Source organism: Myotis lucifugus, unplaced genomic scaffold (assembly GCF_000147115.1).
Source record: "Myotis lucifugus unplaced genomic scaffold, Myoluc2.0 scaffold_87, whole genome shotgun sequence".
Taxonomy (NCBI): domain Eukaryota; kingdom Metazoa; phylum Chordata; class Mammalia; order Chiroptera; family Vespertilionidae; genus Myotis; species Myotis lucifugus.
The window spans coordinates 239770-245769 of NW_005871135.1; the positions used below are offsets into that span (position 1 = coordinate 239770).

The 6000-nt window shown below is 45.8% G+C and overlaps 2 protein-coding genes across 2 annotated transcripts in view; one reads left to right on the top strand and one right to left on the bottom strand.

The window, feature by feature from the left end:
* Positions 1 to 6000, bottom strand: part of LOC102436882 (astrotactin-2) — a 483991-nt gene that overhangs the window by 178952 nt on the left and 299039 nt on the right. The gene's annotated exons all lie outside the window — the stretch shown is intronic.
* TRIM32 (tripartite motif containing 32) overlaps positions 5805 to 6000 on the top strand; it is an 11931-nt gene continuing 11735 nt past the window's right edge. The window contains 1 exon segment of the mRNA XM_006091082.3: positions 5805 to 5850. The gene's annotated coding sequence lies outside the window, so the exon portion shown is untranslated.

The following is a 6000-nucleotide window of genomic DNA, read 5'->3' on the forward strand; positions in this document are numbered from 1 at the left end:
GTAGATGTAGTAAATCAGATGAGGTCATACTCGAGCTTTAAATAGGTAAGAATGAAGGTCAAGCTTAATCTAATAAGACTGGTGTCCTTGTAAGAAAACATAGGCAGACACACACACACACACGGAGAAAATGACCACATGAAGACAGAGGCAAAAATTGGAGTTATGCTACCACAAGCCAAGGAATGCCCGGGGCCACCAGGAACTAGGAGAAGCAAGGAAGGATCCTCTTTTAGAGATTTCAGAGAAGGCATGGCCACATGGACACCCTGATTTCAGACTTCCAGCCTCCAGAACTGTGACAGAATAAATTTCCCTTTTTTTAAGCCATCCCTTTGTGGTACTTGGTTATGATAGTCCTAAGAAACTGATACAGGTGGTGTAAATGTGAAATGAAAAGCCATTATATTAAAACTAGAGGCCTGGTGCATGAAATTCGTGCACTCGAGGGGGGGCGTTCCCTCAGTCTGCCCTGCGCCCTCTCGCAGTCTGAGAGCCCTCAGGGGATGTCTGACTTCTGGCTTAGGCCTGCTCCCCTAAGCCAGCAGTCGGACATCTTTAGCGCTGCCGCAGAAGTGGGAGAGATTCCTGCCACCGCTGCTGCGCTCGCCAGCCACTGAGCCCGGCTTCTGGCTGAGCGGTGCTCCCCCTGTGGAAGCACACTGACCACCAGGGGCAGCTCCTGCATGGAGCGTCTGCCCCCTGGTGGTCAGTGTGTGTCATAGAACCGGTCATTCCACCATTCGGTTGCTTTGCATATCAGCCTTTTATTATATAGGATGCTGAATAGAGTACAGGCACACCTCGTTTTATTGTGTTTTGCTTTATTGCACTTCGCAGATACTGTGCTCTTTTGCAAATTAAAGTTTTGTCACAACCTTTTTTGTTTACACTATTGTGGCACCAACAGGTTTGAGGCAAGCCTATTGGTGCCAGGTTCCCAAAAGTATTTGCTTACTGCGTGTCTCTGTGTCGCATTTTGGTAATTCTTGCAATATCCCAAAGTTTTATTATTACATTTGTTAGGATGATCTGTGATCAGTGATCGTTGATGTCACTACTGTAATAATGATTCAGATGAAGGCTCAGATGATGGTTAGCATTTTTAGCAGTTAAGTATTTTTAAATTTAGGTCTATAGATTTTTGTAGACATAATGGTACTTAACAGACTAATTGGGAAACCAAAAAATCCTATGGCTCGCTTTGTTATCATATTCGCTTTATTGCAGGGATCTGGAACTGGACCCACAATATCTCTGAGGTATGCTGTATTTAAACGGTTTCACAGAGAGTATTTTAAAAATGTTTCTGTGTATGAGGAATGCTAACATAGTACCAGGGTATGCAAAGCCACAGGATTAGAATGAGTGCATTTTCCTAGTGTGTTTATTTCACTCTGAGATTTTGTGGTATGATAATTAATTATACTGGTAGCTAATTTAAACATTAAAAACAAGATAGTCAAACACAGATTTTTTTTTTAAAGACTTTTTTGTTGTTGTTGCTGTTGTCATTGTTTAAAACCTTGCTTGAACTACAGCCCCAGACTATCAGAAGCCCCATTGGCTCCACTCTGTGATTGGGGGAACATCAGTAGAAAAATACCACCAGTCCTGAATTAAGACATTGGGCTGGTAACTGGTTTTCAGCAAACAGGGTGCAAACTCCCCACCTGTCTGAGAAGAGGGTATAAGTAAGGTCTCAAGGCTGGGAAGAAAATACCTGACAGTAACTCTCCCATCTCTCCCACCTGACGGGGGCTGGTGGAAGAACCCCAGGCCCCTGTTTACACGGCTCCTTGCCATTCTGGTGAAACTGGCCTCGTTGAGTCTCCAACATGCAGAAACCCCGGGCAGGGGGCAAGGCCTCTCCTCTGGTGATACGGCTCAGAACAGCTCATATGCGTGTCTTCCCCTTGGCAGCATCATGCTCCACGGTTATGACAGCCATGATCTGACCTGTACTCCTTGACTTCCTAAGCACTGTCATCTCCTCTCTCTTTTGAATCTTACCAACAAAGCTTACCCGGTAAAAAGAGAGCTGCTGTCATAAAATATGGGTAGTCTAGGTGGTGGTTCAGAGAATGTCCTAACCCAGGGGTGGGCAACCCTTGGCACGCGTGCCAAACATGGCACACCAGTAACTTTTGCTGGCACGCGAAACCCCTTTTATAATCTTCCATTTACAATTTTTTTCTTAATATCGACTTTTTTATTTTTCAGATAAATTCAGTGTAGGTGCATCTTAGATAAATAAATAATTTTACATAACAAGTTCTCTTAAAGACCATAGACATGGATTGAAGAGAGAGGGGAAGAGCAATTTCTATGCCTCTGCCTTAACTCTCCCTGCCTTTCTAGATCCGACCAGTGTTTTGGTTTTATCCACATACGCTTGTGAATCTTTGTTCTCAGTGATGAATTTTGTTAAGTCTCATAATAGGAGTAGCCTGACGGATGAAAGTAGTAGCTTGTGCATATCTCTGAAGGTCACGAAATATAAACCTGATGTAAAATCTCTGTCATCAGTGATGCAGCAGCAAAAGTCCCACTGATAATATCAAACAGAGTCATAAAGTTTTCTGTCGGACTATCAGTGTACATGTATACATTAAAAAATAAATGTATTTTTCATCATCATATACTGTGTTTTTATCGCTCGAATGAATTTTATTATTTCTTCAAGGTTCTTCACATACGTACACCTTAAGAGATATCAAGTAGGCGTAACATGTTCTCAAAAAATTAGGGTTGGCACGCAGAAGAATTTTGAGTCAGAGATTTTGCTGGTTTTGGCATGCACTCACAAAAAGGTTGCCCACCTCTGTCCTAACCCAACTGGCCTGGGTTTGTACCCTAGCCCTACGGCTTCCCAGGCGGCAACTGTGAGCAATCTAGTTCATCTTGCTGAACCTCAGCTGCCTCTTTTGCAAGATGGAGCTACTGATATCTCCTTGATTCATTTGTTGGGGGCATTAATTCTGATTTATGATAATATCTATGAAGTACCTGGTATATTGCTGGTGTGTACAAAAATGGCTGGCCTACCCACCTGACCCCATGGAGTTATTTTGCAGCTAGAATAACTCTAGGTCAGACAGGGGATGTGATTTGCCTAAGGTCACATCTCTGAGTCTGACTCACTGACTCAGCAACTCTTATGTGCTGGGCACTGTGCTAATAAGATATGACAACAAATGGGCATTGTCCTTCAGGGAGCTTGCAGCCCACTGGGGGAGATGGCAAGGAAGTGGGGAATTAAAGCCCAACCCAGTATGTGCTTTATGAAAAATCACCAAATTACAAGTTCTGGCACCTGCTGAGCATGCAGTGAGCACCTGGGAGTTCCCAGGAGCCCAGGAAAGTGGGAGAAGCAAGCACCCCTGCTCTCCTGGCCCCGCGAGGTTCTGTCTGCAACCACTGTCTGTGCTAATTCTGAGCAAAACCTGCCCCAGGGTCTTCAGCCCACTCCTGCCTGGCCAGTCTGATCAAACCCTGGCTGGCCCTGGCTTGTAAGCATATCCTTGAAGTCTCAGATAGGCCCAGAGCTCTATGCCAACCCAGGCGTACAGAGCCCCCAGGCCCACTCTAAGGATGCCATGAAGTATGCCAATCCAACCTCCCATTGCCTTCAATATCTGAAATGCTGGGAGCCGGCGCTTCTGGGACCAACAGTCCGGAGAGTATAACAGCTAATTATAATATACATATTTACAATTAATTAAATGTAACCACTATATATTATAATCTTAGTCCTTATTTGCATTTAGAGATAAAGATCATTTCCATTTAGAGATAAACCTCATTTCCATTTAGAGATAAAGAAATGGGCAGAGAGATGAAACAAGGTTAAGAGGGTGCATTCTCAGGTAGAATTGGGTTCCAATCTGGGCTTTATACTTTCGAACATGAGGCTTTGTCATTTAATCACCTGGGCATCAGGTGCTTATCTCATAGGGTCTTTATGAGGATTAAGTGAGCCATGTGAAGTGTGTAGCTGCACCTCAATACTGAGCTGCTCAAAGAGGGTAGCTTTCTTATTGTTTTATTGTTTCTGTTTGTCGTTTTATCATTGTGCAGCGTCACACACCTACATGGGATTTCAAGTCCCAGCACATTCCACGTTAAGCCCCTTCCTGCTCCTAAGCTCCTAAGCTAAACTATAAGGTCACCTGCAGAACTGGCCTCAAACTAAGGGGTCTCCCTAGCCAGTAGGACAGACCACCTCCCACCTGGGAAGACTCTACTCTCCCTGCTACCCCAAAGCTAGACTTGGGTTTGGGTTCCTGGGTAGCTTCAATCTGCAGGGACAGGCACTACAGAGTGTAGCTCCTCTGCCAAGTGTGGATGAAAGGGGCCAAGTGCTAACCTGGCAACCTCAGGGAAGGCCTGTGTGCAGCCGTGCAGACTGAGAGACCTAGAGCAGTGATGGCGAACCTATGACACGCGTGTCAGAAGTTGACACGCGAACTCATTTTTTTGGTTGATTTTTCTTTGTTAAATGGCATTTAAGTATATAAAATAAATATTAGAAATATAAGTCTTTGTTTTACTATGGTTGCAAATATCATAAAATTTCTATATGTGACACGGGACCAGAGTTAAGTTAGGGTTTTTCAAAATGCTGACACGCCGAGCTCAAAAGGTTCACCATCACTGACCTAGAGTAACCACAAAGGATGGTCTGAAATGAAAACTTCTCAACTAAAAGCAGTTTATGGCAGGTAGTCATGTCCTAGGCTAGAATCTTCCCTGACAAAGGTCAATCTTTATCTTAACTAAGCCTTTCTATTGTCTTTTGCATCTACCATAACCCCTTTCTCCAGACCCCTCAGGGCACAACCAATGCACCAGGGAGGGGACCATAAATCTCCTCATTGTTACTGTTATCATGTTAACTGTTGACTGTTAACTCTCCTGTACCCACATCTGTAAAAGATGCATGTGTCTATCATTTTACTTTTCACTCAGTCCCAGAGGTTTCCTTGTTTTGCTTTCCCCACCTCCCTAATCTACCACCAATGGATTTCATGTAACCCACTTGCATCTTCTCTTTTTATTGTAATGTATAAAACAAGGTGCAAAACTGCCATTCTCTGGAGCATTATCTCAATAATCCATTGAGATTTTGCTTCCTGGCAACTGTCGACAGTTTGGCTGAAATTAACTCACAAAAAACTCTCTATAGGTTTGAATGTCTCTTATGTTGACACAAAGGTGCCTCTGGAGTAGGCAAAAGACTCCTTTCAAAGAGCAATGTGTTTATCAGATAAACTTGGCTCTAGGTTTCCAAGTGTGTGTGTGTGTGGGGGGGGGGGGGTGGAGAGACAGGGGCTCAGAAGTACTACCTTTCCAAGTGAGTCAAGTTCTGTACTTGCCCCAGGGTGGAAGTTGTATTCTTCCCTCAGCCCATTTCTCAGAAGGGAAAGCTGAAGTTCAGAGGGGCTTCCAGACCTTGAGGTGCCCTGGCTTTGTTGAGGACCACTCCTGGAGGTCACAGTTTAGCAAAGGGGTTAAAACTCAGATTGGATTTGAGGTTAGCTCCCGAATCTCTGAGCAAATTTAGGCAGGCCCTTTCGTCTCAGTTTCCTTATCTCTACAATGGAGACAGAAAGCTCAACTATGTATTGTCAAGGTCCACAGTTAGCTTGCCTCTCCCCGCCCTCTGGGCTCGGTGCACTCCGGTCTGGCCGACTACAAGCCCCAGCATGCCTCAGGAAGCGGAGTCCAGTGACAGACAGGTGGCTCTGCGAATTGGAGCCGGCCAAGGGATTCGCTGCGGCGCGTGCGCAGAGGGCAGCGGGCGGGTGGGCTGGAGGCGGTTGCCGCGTCGGAGCCACGGGCGGTCAGGTAGGGGGTGGGAAGGAGGGTCGGGGACCTGGGACCAGGGCCCCTGCGGGAGTCACGGGCTGCTGGTGAGCGGCGGGGTGAGGGGGCTGCGCAGTGGCCGTCCCCCGCTTGAATGGCAGGGTAGGGGACCGGATCGGAGGGGCGGGAGCG